Genomic DNA, 16,031 nt, shown 5'->3' with positions numbered 1-16,031 from the left:
ACTGTCTTTAATAGATCTATTTTGATTGACTGTCTTAAATTAGAAAGATGCATGGATATTCCCTGGATTGCTTACATAAAAGAATTTATGATTAAGATGGGACACCCAGCCTTCTTTGAAAACCCTGGTTCATTAAACTCGATGTCCAGGAAGGATTACAAACAAAGGTGCCTTGACTTCCTGGAAAATCGACGCTGGTGTGATGAAATAAGCAAGAAATCAGTACTCCAACATAATTCACTGCTACAGGCCCCTGGTCTACAGTTGTACCTGTCCCCCGATTTTCCCAGTTATGACAGGATGCTGTTAGCCCGTCTGAGAGTTGGATCTTATTTTAGATTAATAACTTTCCCAGCTAGAAATGATTGGTCTTCACATCTAATTAAGTGTCCCTGTGATAATGTTGCAACACAATCGCAAATACACTGTGTCCTATTTTGTAAATTTTATTCATGGGGAAGAAGGCTATATTTGATGCCCCTACTGAAGTCCTGGGGATTCAGGCAGTGTAGGCCTGCTTTTCTGAAACTGCTCTTACTCCAAGATGAAATAACCATTAATGCCTTAGCCAAGTTTTTAAAATTTGCTATTAGGTGTAGACTGTCGATGAACTAAGGCAGAGCCTGTTTTTTTGTTGAGTAACTCGACTAAGCCGTATATAAAGCTGTAACACTTTTTTCTTAATGTAGTATTTTTTAATATGTATGTATTTTAATGTTGCTTTTATGGTTTTTATACTGAAATCGAATAAAGCTATCTTGACTTGATTTAGTGACCTTCGTTGGACCACTTTTAAGGATCAGGCTGCTATGCCATAACCTGTAGCTCCAGATACTATCTCCCTGTTAAGCAAGGATGGCCAGGGAGAAGGACCACAAACACAGTTAAAAATATCAGGTAAAGTTGAAAAAAACTAAGATCGGCGAAGGAAAAAGCAAAAGAGCTGAAGGGGGGGTCAAAGGCCAAAAGACAATGCTGAGGATTACCAACAGACTTGCATAGCCCAGGGCGACCAACAGTCAAGTCTAACTTCTTTCCTGGTGGGGTGAAAACTACCATGATAGTTGAAGACATCACCAGGGGTGTTCTCACATCTCTCTCAGCCACTTTGTGTCCTATATTAACACATCTGGGAACAATTTAAGAAAATCTATCCAATTTGAATTTGGATCTTTGGGAAGTCAGGCATACTGGCCATCTGCAACCTGGCCTGGTGGACATTCCCTCAATTACTTTACCTCCAGGAGGGTTACAACCCCAAAGGCAGATTGCTGTGTCAGAACTTGCCCCAAATATACTGCCACTAAGGGGAATACATCCTTATAGGGAGCCTGTGAAATTGGCATCAAGGAGGTCCAAACCCCGAACTGCTAGGGGCAGAACATTCTAAGGGGAAGGAACCTTAGCCCTCAAAGACCATCTGATGAGAGTGACCGAGCCCAAGCCCGAACACTGGCAATGTGTGGTCTGTCAAGCAATGCAACAAATTGCCCCTAGAAACCCCCAAGTTCTCCAACATTGCAGCTTCCACCCCAAGCAACGCCCTATGTGCTGGTGCTCAAAGGCGTCCCCGGTATGAGGAAAGAAATGGGGGAAGACCATGGTCACCTATTGAACAAGGCAGCGCACTGAATAAATGGTAGAATAGAGGGCCCACCGCTGCTGCATAATCAGGTCAACCTCATTCGGAGAGTGGCTTGTGTGGGCCACACCACAAAGGCAGATGACTATGATGGCATTGTTGTCAACATTAAAGATAAGGCAGTCACAAAGGACATCCTGACAAAGATCCATTTTCTGGGTGACCACCCAAGCAAATTGAGGCACTCCCTCTGGGCTTGTTTTACAGACCGCAGAGGCGAATGGTATCAGCCTCTGTGCCCAACTCTCATTTGGTGCCTACCACTAATAATTTTTCACCCGTTGTAGAGCTGGACCAATTGGATTGACTCCCTGACCGAACATATTTTCCTCTCGGCCAATCCCCCTCTAAAGCGTGTGGTCCTAAGGTGGAAATGCTAGGCCCCGCCCAAACCGATGAGGACCAAGTGAAAACTGTTATCTCATGGGACATTGCTGGCCTTGCCAATAAAGCTGACTCAGAGGATTGGGGAAAATTATTTAAGAATGCACTTATAGTAAGCATACATGAAACCTGGATGACCAACCCAATTGATCATGGTGACATTGTCTCATTTTGTACCGCAGCCACCCCTTCTAATATGGAAAGGGCCAAGGGAGGCCTTGTAACACTTATCTCTAACAGTATTGTCCCAATAATAAAGGGGAGATCTCTAACATCTTCTCATTATCAATTTATCCTTTCCTAATTAGAAGGCAACCCAGACATATTAGTAATACATTTTTATAAGAATGTCCTTGATTCTGATCCAGCGCTAAACCGAAAAAAAGGGCAAATTTACAACTATCCTTCCTGCGTCGCAGACCCGACATCACACTAGCTCATTCACACACGCATTCATGAGTGGGGCCCATAACACCAACACTCATACGTTTCTCTGACGAGTCTGCACACAGTAGGGATGAATAACTAAGCGCTGGACATGGGGGGGTACCTTATTACCTAAAAGGAAGAAAGGTTATATTACAGAATATACATTTGCATTACCTCCTATAGGATCCTAATCTTAGCATCAAGGCACTCTACCACTTGGTTGATGGACCAATTAGTTGGACTGGTTGATGGTGATTTAGAACCAGCTAAAACACATTTAAGCTTCAGAATCCTTTAATCTCTTTCTCTGAAAAACCACAAACTCGTAATTTTCGTTATTCAATTATTTGTTTATCTAAATATTGTTTGCAATTATTATTAGCATTTTGGTCAATCAAAGTTTAGAATTTGAATAAATCAGCACAAATCGCATGACATTTTATATTTACCTATTCTTGCTAGTGGGATTTTCTAATTCAATTGGTTTTGCATAACCAAATTTAGCCGTTTAATTGTCCAAATAAAGCAGGCCAAAGCTCAAAGTCCGGAAAGTTCTTTGCTCAGCACGTTACAGTCCCAAAGATCTCCAAAGGACCACAAATGGTGCAAGCATCTGTCATCGCCTGTGGGGTCGATAGTGGTGTGCGGTCATCAAGAAAAAGAAGGCAGCCTAACCCCTCCCTATTCTACTACCCTTTTTATAATAAAATTTGGGATAACATGAAACATTCTTGGACTAAGGAGACAGATGATTGGTCAATTTGAATAAGTTTGTAATATCGTCCGATTTTCCAAATTGCTTGGGTTCTCATGGATTTTGCTGGTTCACTTCCTCTGTGCATGTCATCCTCATGCAACAATGTAAAATCTTACTTGTATGTCTCTATTGTTGATTTAGACGAGTTTTTACTGACTGAAGTTTGGCAGTCCTCCGTGTTCCTATCCTTGATCAGGAACACTGTGCTCTGACTTGAGGTTGCCTGGAGGTCTACTGAGCCATCCGCGTCTGCGCAGTAGACATCGCGCTCACGAGACAGTGGCCACTTCTGAACTCCATCTTGGATGCCATGTTTTGGTAGGCCCAAATGCCAACTTAAGCAAAACAAACACAAAAGAGTAATTATTACACAGAAATGAAGATTCCAATGTTAAACCCTCGCAAATCCCTTTATGTATTAGTATTTTCCTAGCTTTTAGCAACATTTAAAGCAATGAAACTCACCCTTCAGTCCAAAACGGGAACGCAAACATCACAAAAGTAGCATAAATCATGCAATATCCTATTATCACACATACTATTAATAAGCGTACAAAATGTATTTATTAGTGTTATCCTGCATTGCAAATAGCGATAAGTCCCACGTGTAATTGGTGTTTACAAAAGGTGCAAATTGTTGATTAATACAACACACCAAGCAGTTAATTCAAATTATTATATTTAGTCGGTTAAGTGATTAGTATTTTCATGCAAAATAGAGGAGGTATACAAAATGTTGCTTTAACTGCTCCATCAATTCAATCAGGGCTGATGTTGTTTACGCCCTTGATAAAGATCTGGACAACTTGATCAAACAGTCTAGTACGGATTACTATACAATTTGGGCTAGGAATTTTAACAACACAGCATGTCCCAAACAGGTTTGTGGATTTAATGACACCAGGGGAACACCATGGCCTATTTTACACAAGACCCAAATGGAACAGCCATCAATAGCCTTATAATGAGACTCAACTTGAAACTAGTGGAGCATGGTAGCTTTAGAAATTTTACTGAACCCTGAACTCTCATAGAGAGTGGCTTCAACAGTAACATTGACCCCCTTCTCACATCAAATAGTAACAGACTTAGTGTACAAGCTTTGCAGGTGAGACCCAACTGCATAAGTGACCATAGCCAGTTCATTTTAAAATTAAAGCGTATTCCTTCTAAAAATCACCCAGCAGGGAAAATTGACACCATCACACCCTCAGGCATGAACAGCACTAGAATACAGTGGGTGGGTGTTGATACCTCTAGTTTCTTAAAAGAAATAGTGGCTAAAACATGGACCTCTTTTGAATAGGCCTAGCCCAAGAACAATCATGAATACGCATGGGAAGCACATATGCAAATCTCAAATCTTACAAACCAAGCACTGACTGCGAGGCCAAAGGGACACAAAAGTGATAGAAGGGGGGGTTTAATCAGCAATGCTCATTGGCTCGGAGCAATCTCATCAAAACAATACACCAGTGGCCAAGGGGTCCCTTGGTTGTACAGGAAGCCAGATCAACTTATAACACTTTGTTTGAAAATAGGAAAAAGAATTGCAAGGGGAAGCCTTAAGAATTCATTACATGCTGCATAAAACAAGGACATAAAACGAGGAGTTCCATCTCTTGGATAAGAGCCAGTTTGGCTTTAGGCCAAGTCATGGAATGGAGACAGCCCTGGTCACGGTGCTGGACAGCCTCCGGATGCGGGCTGACAGAGGCCTCTCATCGGTAATGGTCCTCTTAGACATGTCAGCCGCATTTGATACGGTAAACCACCGAATCTTGCTGAATAGACTGGAGCATTTGGGAGTTAAGGGATGTGCCTTGAGATGGATACGATCGTATCTCACAGGGAGACAACAATTGGTGTCCCTGCCCCCTTTTACTTCCAGCAAGACCTTGGTGGAACATGGGGTTCCCCAGGGATCGGCCATCAGCCCCATTCTTTTTAATATCTATCTGCAGCCACTAATTCCTATCATCAAGGCGCATGGGGTTGATATTGTCAATTACGCGGACGACACCCAATTGGTGTTCTCACTAGAGGGAAAGGATGCCATAAATATGGATGATTTCCAGAAATGTATGAGTCAGACCTCGGACTGGCTCAGGGCTAACTCCCTGCAATGCAACGGAGGCAAGACTGAGGTGATCTACTGTTCCCCAGCGAGAGTAAGTGAGATGCCTTTTGACTGGCCCCAGATATGGATCCCATTGTCCCTGCAACTTCGGTGCGGAATTTGGGGGCCCTGTTCGATAATGATCTGCAAATGACTTCGCAAGTTTAAAAAACTGTGGGGGTTTGCTTTGCCCTTATGAAAGCTCTACGGCAGATCCTACCCTCCCTGCCGATGGAAAAAAGACCTTTGGTAGTTCGCAGTATTATCCTGAGTAGGCTGGACTACTGCAACTCTCTGTATTTAGGAGCACCTCTTTACATCTTTCAGAGATTGCAGAGGGTCCAGTCTATGGCAGCCAAATTGGCGCTGACCAGGAAACGTGACTCTTCAACCACGCTGGCGCTTCAAGAGCTTCATTGGCTTCCTATGAGGGAAAGGGTCAAATTTAAATCCCTGTGCATTGTCTATAAAGCGGCACAATGCCTTGGCCCTTTTTCCTTACAGGAGAAGATCTCCTGGTACAAACCTCAAAGGACTCTCCGTTCCTCGAACGCTTTTTTGTTAAACACTGGCAGGATTAAGAAGGCCAGAATGGGAGGTAGGGCTTTTAGCACTGTGGCCCCACGTTACTGGAATGAACTCCCGTTGAATATCAGACAGGCTAACTCTCTGATGGAGTTTAGGCGAAATCTGAAAACCTGGCTCTTCCCTAGAGAGGGGTCTATGGCCTCGTTACTTCCCTAGTTCTGGTTTGGCTTCCGCTCATTTATCTCTCCCCTCCTACCTGTCTCTGCTGATGCACTTCTTGTTGGTTTAAAGGTTCTATTCCATCACAGTCTATGCGCCAAGATACCCGGTGGATGATAGTTGCGCGATATAAAAACTAAATACAAATACAAATACCCTGTCTGGCGTACAATTAATGCCCCGTTGTTCACCAAGGGGATAGGCCCGAACCTGGAATCCTCAATTACCCCCGCTCAATGATGGACCCATTTTGGCTCGATATTCTCATGCACAAAAGAAGATGAGGGAACTCAACAGTATCCAGTGGTCTATTTAACAACCGCTACGGTCTTTACATTAGAAGAGGTGATAAGGGCGCTAAAAAAAGCCCTAAGGGAAAGGCCACCAGACATGATAAGGTCCAAATGAAAACCTATGAATCAGAGCCTGCCCTATGGGCTCCACTGATGACTAAGGTCCTGAATGCTGCAGGAGCAGGATAAGTACCCCCATCCTGGTCACATTCACTCAGCATTCCTATTTTTAAGAACGGATCAAGAAATGACCCAAAATGTTATTCGCCAATTTACCTACTGGACTCCTCCGCCACGCTTTTGGGGAGGGTCCTGTTAGAGAGATTGGAAACTTGGGTAGAGGAGAAAGCCATTTTAACAAATGCCCACTATTGGTTTAGGAAAGGCTTTGGATGATTGAGCAGGTGCTCAATCTGATCCTCTTGACTGGGAAGCACACCACTCATGGCTGGCATCAATGGGAAGTGGTGGGGTGGGCAAACGGGTGGTGTGTGGAGGGTAAAGATATCATAACAATTCAACTTACCTTCAACACCTCCTCCTCCTCGCTGCACGCCCTCCTCCTGCTGCTGCAGTCCGGTGTTCAGCGCAGTCCCCAGCCAACTGCATTAACCAATCTTGGTGCTGCTCTCATATTGTTAAACAGCATAATAGAAGTACCAGGATTGGATGGAGCAGCCTCTCTCTGCCCTCCCGAGGGCACTGGAGGCCTGCTCTTGCTGTACCCATGTCTGGCGTGTCTTCCCAAAATGGTGGCCAAAGAGACATGTACAACATGAAAAGTGCCTACGCAGCCCACCGTCCTCCCTGCTGCTGCCACTCAGCAAGCCCCGCCCCACCCTGACCCTCAGTTTGGGATAGGTTGATGAAAAATAAAATGGTAAATACATTAATTTTATTGCCATTTTATTCTCATCTCTGGGGCTTTTGGGGCATTTTAGTTTGTAGGGCGACGCTCCTCCGCTCTCATGGAGGAGCCCGCTGAGGTACACCCTGGCAAAAGAAGGTTTATTGCACTTTTGTTTTATTGATCTAAGCTCTGCCTTTGACCTGGTCAACCACAGCAACCTTTGAGTCTGCATGGACAATACGGGGGGTCCCAAAGTAGATAATCTCACTCTTGGCACACTTGTATGCCAATCTCACAGCTAAAGTCCTCTATGGGACAAAGGGAGAGCTGACCCCACTGTTTGACATGGGGAGAGGGTTTTGGCAGGGGTGCATACGAGCTCCCTTCCTCTTCCCCCTATATATCATTGGAGTGGATGAAGCACTGCAGGCTGAGGGGCAGACGCCCCTAGAGTTAGTAGGGAGGCAAATTCCTATACTTCTGTATGCTGACGAAGCAGCCATCCTGGCCCTAATCCCAAGAAATCTGCACAATTTGATTAATTGCTTTTCAGACTTTATGGAAGAGAGAGATTTGAAAATGAATATAGCAAAAACATTCACTTTGAGCTTTGGTCAAATAAGGAGTAGGCCCGAAATTATTCCATATTAAGAGGAGCAAGGTACAAACCACGTAAACCTTTAATTATCTAGGAGCACAGCTATCTTCAAACACAGACTGGAAACAACATAGGGAGTCATGCATGTCCAACATGACTTGAAATAATGAAGGCCTAGTCAGATTTGCTAACAAGCTAGGTTCCAAACCAAACAAAGAACTAAAAACTTAAAAACTATCTCGCTAGGAACATACTGAGCAGGCATTGGAGGTGCGGGAGATAATGGTATTATTCAGAAGCAAGAAAATAAGTGCCTCCCTTACAAAAAATTGACAGAATTGCAGCACCTCAAATGCTGCCACGCCTAACCCGGCTCTCAGTGTCAAGTGTAAGGAACCAATGGATTGAGAGGGAACAACAATCCGCTGTTAGCACACCATGGCGGGTCTAATGCTGTTTTTCCCAAGGGATGGATTGTCAATTAAATTGAAGATGTGTAAATAATTATATTTAATCCCAAATTTTGTCTGGATTTCATAATAAAAAGAATTCTAAATTCTTTAGAATCGTAATGAGAAAAGCAGGAATCGCATTTAGGGCCCTGTTCCCTTCTTTTAGAATACAGGGTTGTGCTTCCAAGCGACTCGCAACAACATTCAGATCTACCATGAAGGTTAGCAGGGCCAGATCGGGCCCGAGAAAATCTGAAAATCTTTCATTATTTGTAACGCGCAGCCTGAGCACAGGGACCAGTCACTCCTGCCCGGCCTGACTCTCTCGGACAGACAGACTCACTCACCTGAAGCCTGGCCTGGCTGCAGCTTCAGCCTTCATAGGCAGACACGAGGGGACAGCAGGACAGGGCAAGGCTAGCCTAGCCAGGCAGGGGCTACTAGTGCTATAATAATTAAATTATGCTCGGCGGCCCGGCCGCACGGTGGTGACGGTCCACTCCTTCAGTACAGTAGTGGTCTCGGGCTGGGTCGGGTCCTCTGGGATACCTCACCTCGTCACAAGTCCTCATGAGTCACACGCACTTTTAGCTGCGTTCCCCATCCTGAAGAGCGCGCACAGGTCATGCGTCGGTTTGCCCGTTCGTTGGTGACAACTGAGTGCCACCGCAAACCATTTGATTTAACCGCGCACCATTTGATTTAATTATGAGCGCGAAAGCATCAGAGGCCCGGCCGGGGCCCGGAGAGCAGTGCACAGCTGCACATTGCCAAGACGTTAGTAGAAGCTACGCCCAAGAATCACCATACACTGATAGATGCCCTCAACAGCCATTTTGAACCCATGGCCAATCAAGATTACGCAAGGATCATATTCAGGCAAGCGCGTCAGTCAGAAGAATCGCTAGACACATACCATGCCAGACTCAAAAACCTAGCGCCCACATGCGGGTTCCCTAATGAAATTGAATAGATTAGGGGACGGATAATCCAAGGCTGCTGTGGGAAGTTGGCCTGGCATATGCTGGTCACTAGTTAAAGTGGCCACCTTGCACCAGTCCAATTCGACTCTTATGGTAGATAGGTTTAAGACAACCTTTTAAAGAAAGCTATCCTAGTGGTAGCTGTGGAGAGCAGCCTTCAGCCTAAGTCTCTGAGGAATGTAAAGCCGCTTGTTTTACCTTATAATCTCTTGAATTACCAAATGAAAGAACACCACACAGGTATATATATAAAATATATATGTATTTATTTCTAGACACACTCTACTAATCTCTTTATGAGATTAGAAGTCAGGAACATATGCACAAATCAATGTTTCACAACAAATTAAGCACTTATATGGCTGGGGCCCTATGGGCGTACCAGACCATATACCAAAAAAGAGGTATAAGAAGAACGACTTGAGAAGGGAGAAGGCTTAAGGTCTTCAGAAGCACTGGGGCCTCACTAATCCACCCAAGGCAGGTAAGTAAAGGACCCACGGGAGACTCATGCAGTGTGAGAACACAGCCGCGGATCCCAATAGACTTCAATGGAGCAAGTCGCGGTTGGAATTTTGAAGTTTTAGGATACTTCGGGAGAGTCTACTAGCAAGTCCCTTACAGGGTAAGTAAGTAGTTCTAGAGCCAACACACACAGGAGTACCGGATTGCACGAGTTACCTCTCTCCCATGGAAGCCGGTGTATAGGTGTCTTTTGGTGTCAGGTCGCGGCGTCGTTTTCAATGGGAGCCAAAGAAGACTTGCTGCTTGTGAAGACAGGAGAAGTGTCTGGTGGAATCCAAGGGTGGATTTTGAAGAAAGAAGACCTGAAAGCAGAGGAGACTGTGTTCAAAGTCACTTGCCAGTGACCCGGGCCCAGGAAGATGGATGCCCACAGTCGTCGGGTGATTTCAGGTGATCATGGGTGTCTTGACTCTTCAGCCACGAGGTCCAGGAGGCATCGATGACAACCAGGAGCTGGATTTGGTGTGTACCACAATGTTTACAGCTTACTGAGGTGTCGGCAACCAGATTGGAGCCAACAAGCCTTGGCAACAGCAAGTCTTGTGGAAGGTGAAGAAAGTCAGCAGTGCAGAACAGCAAGGTCTGAGGGACTCACCCAGCAAGGGTAAGTCAGAGCCGGCATGGAGCAACCAGGAGAGCCCTTTGGTTTGATAGGAAAGTCTTCAGGGGACCCACAAGCCAACGGGCAAGGGATCGTGAAGATGCCTTGGGAGGATTCACTTCACAGGAGCCCACGGTCACTTGGGACAAGGGAGGCCTCTGATCTTCAGTGGAAATCCTGCTAGAAGCTTGGAGCACATGTGGTCCAATGCACAAGTTCATAAAGCGTCGTGAAGGGATTGCACTTGAAAATAGTGCACGGTACCTGGGTATTGCTGTTCCTCGTCACTCGTGGGGTCCACTTGCCTCAGCTCTGCTGGGGACTCACGATGGCCATTGAGAAGTCAGGAAATCCACTTCTGGGGCTGCAGGGACTTCGGACTCTAGTTAGAGCGGGAACGTTTGCGACCATTGATTCAAAGTTTTGGTGCCTGCCAAGGGAGATTCTTCAGTCTTCCAAAGGTAGAGGAACGTTGAAGATCCAGGATTCTTCTTGTAGAGTGTCGTCCAGGGATATCTAGTTTGCAATGGCAAGGGTTCCCTATCTTACACTAAAAGAAAGGGAGGGACAAGCTCTATGACCACTCCTCTGGGAGGGTCAGGGAATTGGGTGGGTACACCCACTTCCCTTTGTCCAGTTTCACGCCAGAGCAGGGGCAGGTTGCCCCTGAACCGGTTTTAGCTATCATATGCACAGAGGAGCCTACTGCTCCCCCAGTGCAGGACTTCAAAGCACTCTAGGAGTGCACCCACCCAGCTCCAATACACTAAATACTGTCTGGAAAGTGGTTACACCTCCCTACGACAGGATACCTATTGTTGGGCCTCCTCCACTGCGAGTTTCAGTCAGCAGCAGGAGGGCAGCCCAGTGTCTGTGCTGGTGGCATCCATTTTGTGATGCCAGGGCTCTTTCAGATTTCTACCATGTTAGGTACATGTCTGCCCCTCTAGAAGGGTGGGATCAGACTCCCACACCAGTTACTGGCGTGGGGGTATGATCCCAAGTTGTTTGACACCAAACACAAAATGTTTTGATGCAGTCATTCCAAAATTAGCATTTACCGGTAGGTTATAATGCACTTAAGAGTATATGGTTTAACCGCATCCACAAACAGCCATGAGAACAGACTCTGCCAGCTGCAGAGGGGCTGCAGAGGGGCCCTGCTCATGCAGAGGCACCCCCTCACATTGTAAACCAAGCACCCTGCCCTCAGGATTGATAGGGCCTGCCTTAGGGGTGACTATGTGTGTGTAAGGTGAGATATAGGAACCTATACCTCTGTGAGGAGTGCTAACACTACCTCACCCAGGCTGCAGTAGCAGGCCTGTGGTGTCAGATTTAGTTTGCTTCCCAGGGTTGGTATAATACATGCTTCAGCCCCTGATAGGCATGTGAAGTACCTATGCCCTTGGTACCTAAGGTACCATATACAAGGGGCTCATAAGGTACCACAGTATCCAATCACTAGTGCATCTAATATGCACTCCAAGTTGTTTAGAGAGAACTGGGAGACTGAGGCCCTGATTACCAGGGACCCAGCCAGACTAGAGCCAGAAACCAGTGTTAACATCATAAAAAAAGTGGAGGCATCATAATTGCAGATCCTACTCTCTCCTACAGGAAGGAATTAACATATGCAATTTACAATTACCTCACGGGAAATGATATCACGATAACTGCTGTGCCCAGATAGCATTCCCTAGTTAAAATAAAAGGGGCTTAAGGTACAAAAACAACAAGCTAAATTGAGAATGTGAAAATGAAATTTCTCTGGTTTGTTTTAATTTTTATATAACACATGTATGATTTTCACATATTAATGTGTAATTGAGTCCGGAAATGGCTGAAAAGGACACTATTTTTATGCAAATGTGTGAAATTTGGGATTTTGATTTAAAATGGATTTAGAGAGTAAACCAAATGTACTGAGTGTATTATTAGACACTCTGTATTGCTGTTAATGTATTTTTTTGCCTGTTCGTTTTCTTTATCTGCCCTCCAATTACAAAAGCGCTGCATATACACTAACACTGTATGGGTTCCAGAGTAGCGTGCTACTTGCCGAAAAAAACACTTCAAACCCCCCCGTTAGCGGTAGCAAGCGCTATATAAATGCAAACCTTTTTTCATTTCTCTATCCCTCCACTATCCTTCTCAATCCAAATAATCTAACATATCCACCACTCAAATTACTTTTATATTTTCACTATACAAATTCACCACTAATCTTTTGTGGTTTCCGAAGTAGCGTGCTAATCACCGAAAAAGCGCTTCAACACCCCATCAAGGATAGCAAGCACTATATAAATGCAACCCTTTTTCCCTCTTCTATCCCTCCACTATCTTTTTCAATCCAAGTAACTAGTTTCCTTACTAAAGCGGGTATTAAATCAAGGTTAACTCCTCGCAGCTCCCTGGATGTTCAGCATTTACTTACCACATGCATCAATTCACTACAAGGATCCTAAGCGCTGCTCCCTGCCTTTTGCTGTAACTTTTGCATACTCACTACGGGTGAATAGTTATCAGTTTTGGAATGTGCACAGCACCACAGAATATCCTTCACTAGTGTTCACAATATAAATACATAGTGTACATAGCAGATGACATGCCCCATATACCACTTCGAACCATCAACGCGCTTCTTTTTAGATTCATTGTAAAACATACAATTGCCATCACTTACATCCCCTCCACTACAAAACACATAAGTAAAAAACACAACCATTACAACGCTAGTATCTCTAACTGTAAAAAAATTTGAGACCTATTGCATTGTAAATGCTTGTTTCTGGTACAGTTAATTTTAATACAGACTGTGCCATAGCTGCAGAGCATTGGGTTCAGCATTTTGAAGGAATGTACAGTGGTGACGACCTATAAGGGGCTGAGGTACAGTGGGATCCCGGCTCTGCTAGCGCACCATTTCACTTCAGTCAACCGAGGTTCACAAAGCCATCAAGGCTACATCTGGGGGGGAAAAGGGCCAGGCCCGGATGGGGTCCCTGTGGACCTGTATACGGCCAATCCTGTGGTTTGAGCGAGGATATCGGCACTGGTTCTTAATGCAGGCTGTACGTGTGGTATTCCTCCCTCCTGGCCACGGTTATTATTATTTCTATTTTTAAAATGGTCTCAAAGGACAATCCAACATGTTATCGACCAATTTGTCTTGTAGACTCGCCTTCCAAAATCATGGGAAAGTGATTTTGGATCGACTATCATTGTGGCTAGATACTTCAAATGTCAATTTTTTAAATTTATTTTTTAAACATTGTATTGGCATTTTGTTATACAAGTTAACAATGTTACTGGAATAGAATATTTTTGGTGCATACAATATACGAGAAAAACATATGATTCAATGGTACAACTTTACATGAGTTACTCAATATCCAGCCCCTAGGTGTTCCCTGTTGTGTTATACAAGATGCCGTATGCTCTGTTCCCTTTTCCCCTCGAAGTCACTCGCTGTCTTCCGGCGTCTGCACCTCTGGTGGGGGTTCACAGATGTCACCACGGAATCTGTTCCAGTTACCCCATATCCGAGCCCATTTATTGGGGAAACCCCAGTGGATGAAGACCAACTTCTCTATAATCATTGTGTCGTCCATGTCACAGCACCATTGGCGGTGTGTCGGGGTCAATCCTGAGCCCCAGCACTGTGCTATATTACGTTTTGCTAACGCTAATCCCAGTGTCACCCAGTCTTGAGCTGTGTGGTTCAGATCTGTGGGTTCCCAAATATTGAGAAAACATCTCTTTGGTTCAGGTGGGACCTGCACTCTGGTGACCTGTAATATTGTGCGTAGTACTGCTTCCCAAAAGTGAGTGATTACCGGGTAATCCCAGATCGTGTGCCAAAAGGTGCTGATGGCACCGCATTGTTTGAGGCAGAGTGGAGTGTCTGTCGTACCCAGTTTGTGTAGTAAGATGCACGTGTAGTAGATACGATGTAGGATTTTCAGCTGTATTAGTTTTAATGTGGAAGGTATCGCCACTTCCCTTGGGGACGACAGGGCTGCCTGCCAGTCCTCCTCATTTAGGTCTCCTATGTCTGTTTTCCACAACTCCTTAAGGGCTGTCAGGGGGTCAGGCTGATTATTAATCATTTTTTTGTATGTCAGGGAGATAGCTTTCTTACTTAGGTGGTCTGTGACGAGTCTGGCTTCTAGTGGTAAAGCCTCCGGGAGTTGCTTGGCTGGTGAAATCGCTGCCATGAGTGCGTGTCTAACCTGCGCATATCTGTAGGTTTCCGTCTGTGCCAGTTTGTAGGTGGCTTGGAGTTGGACAAATGGGATAACGTCGCCTTTTTTCCATACATCTCCCACCCTGGAAATGCCTATTAGGTCCCATTTTTGGAATCCCTTAGTGTTGCGCAATTTCCTAAGCTCGCTGGAGTTGCCTGCGTAATAGTTCCCTCCCAACCCAATGCTCTCTGCGCCGCATGCCAGACTTTTAGTGTGTGGGCCGTGGGGTCTGTGTGGGTCGTCTTTATAGATCTATTATACAGTGCCCCCATGATCCCTTCTTTTTCAAAGAGATGACTATCCATGTGGAATGCTGGGTCCTCCTGTGGCGCATGCAGCCATTGGTTTATCACAATGAGCTGGGACGCCCAGTAATACATTTGTAGATGTGAGAGAGCTATACCTCCATCATACCAGCTTCGTACTGGTTTCTTCATGGCTATATGGGCTGCTCCACCGCCCCATAACAATATGGTTACCTCCGAGCTGATCATCGTGAAATAGGAGGGAGGGACCGGGATGGGGGTATTCTGTAGGATATAAGAATCTAGGCAGTGCCATCATTTTGAAGAGGGCTACTCTGCCTAGTAAAGTAAGTGGTAGTGAACGCCAATGTTTGACATTCTTGTGGATTCGCGTTAGGGGCTCCACACGATTTTCTTCCGTGAAGAGTGCGATTTGTGGGGTAACATATATGCCCAGATATCTGAATCCCCGTTCCACAATTTGAATTTCACAATTGTGGGGCAATCTACGCAGGGGGCCATGCAGCACATACAAAAGTGATTTCGACCAGTTGATAGTATAACCTGAGGCCCTACCATATGCTGCACAGATGTCTAGTAAGCAGTTGATGGACCGCGATGGGGACGTCAAGTAAAGCAGCACATCGTCAGTATATAATGATATGTGATCCTCCCGTCCCATTGTCCACCTCAGTCCCCGGACTACTGGGTCCTGACGTATCCAGCCCGCCAATGGCTCTAACACTATTGCAAGTAACAGTGGGGAAAGTGGGCATCCCTGTCTCGTTCCTTTTCCAAGGGGGAAATCCGCCGAAATTTGTTTGTTTGTCACCACCTGCGCCAAAGGTTTACAGTATAATAAGCGTATCCAGTTGCAGAAGTTGGGCCCGAAGCCCAGATGTTGGAGAACCGCGAAGAGGAAGGGCCATTCTGCCATATGGACATCCAGGGAAAGAATAACTGCGTCTTCATCTATCGTCAACGCTCGTGCCAGGACACCATGGAGTCTCCGGAGATTCAGGGCTGTATTGCGATTAGGCATGAAGCCTGATTGATCCGGGTAGATTAGCATTGTGAGGTATGGCTGTAGTCTCATTGCCAGTACCTTGGCTAATACCTTTGCTTCAGCATTTATTTGGGAGATAGGTCTGTATGA

Source organism: Triturus cristatus, chromosome 8 (genome assembly GCF_964204655.1).
Source record: "Triturus cristatus chromosome 8, aTriCri1.1, whole genome shotgun sequence".
Lineage (NCBI taxonomy): Eukaryota > Metazoa > Chordata > Amphibia > Caudata > Salamandridae > Triturus > Triturus cristatus.
This window is presented reverse-complemented; position numbering follows the sequence as displayed.